The following is a 1012-nucleotide window of genomic DNA, read 5'->3' as shown; positions in this document are numbered from 1 at the left end:
ATAATTTTAAGTTAAATAGGATACAGCTGTGTAGCGCACAGAAGCCGTTGCCATGGTTGGGGAGAGTGGGGTAAGTTTGTCTCGTGTGTAAGTTGTCACACTGCTCATAACTCCAACACTAGAGGCTCTATGTCAAAAATCAAATAGCCATTTTGTGTTACTTCTTTTTCTATGTTTAACTTCCTGTTCACATTTGGTCATGGTCACTCTAATCGAGGTGAGCATAATTTTTATTTTTTTTTTCTTCAAAAGTAAAACATTTGCACTTTACATTTTATGTATTCCAACTAACATTAGCTTTAGCTAACATTAGCACACATGTCAGATGGGGCAAGTCGTCACATGTGATTACTTGCTCCAGTTAATATACACACACAGAACATGCTCAAAAAACTATGTGAAATTGTGTAATTACCTCTGACATCAGTATTAAATGATATGTAATAGAATATTACCATAAACTTTGAATAATACCCGGGCTATTTGCTAAATCACTAAATTGACCCTGCCTTTATTTGGGACAGGCGTCCATATGGGACAGGCCTTTAATTCTTTTTGCACAAAACTGAAACTACTATGAAACAGTTTATTTATTTAAAACAGAATAATATTATGTAAAATGATCACGAAAACAACAACAGGTGATGAGAGAAGTTAGCAGACAAGAGCGATGGACTTCACATGACAGGATTCACAACTTGGATAAATTTTTCTGAAAAGCTGTTTTGATTCTTTAGATGGGTGGACCCTTACAGACTAAAGGAATATATTAAATAATCAGGAACGGACACATTCGGACTTAACGAGCTTTAACATGCACTTCAAGTTAACGTGAGTCAGTACTTTTCCCCCTTTTCCTCTCTTGAAGCCATGCATGTAACCAGTAAATCTGAAAAGGATTATACTTTGGGTCTTATTGTTTCCCTAAATGAACTTGGTATTGTGGAGAATCTAACCGCTCTACGATGTTCAGCATGTCCATACTGAGATATTGATCATACGTTTAAACATT

The sequence above is a fragment of the Micropterus salmoides genome, unplaced genomic scaffold, assembly GCF_014851395.1.
Source record: "Micropterus salmoides isolate LMB-PRFRI ecotype aquatic unplaced genomic scaffold, ASM1485139v1 Ms_hic_scaffold_15, whole genome shotgun sequence".
NCBI classification, from domain to species: Eukaryota; Metazoa; Chordata; class Actinopteri; order Centrarchiformes; family Centrarchidae; genus Micropterus; species Micropterus salmoides.
The sequence above is the reverse complement of the archived record's forward strand: the minus strand, read 5'-3'. Positions refer to the sequence as shown.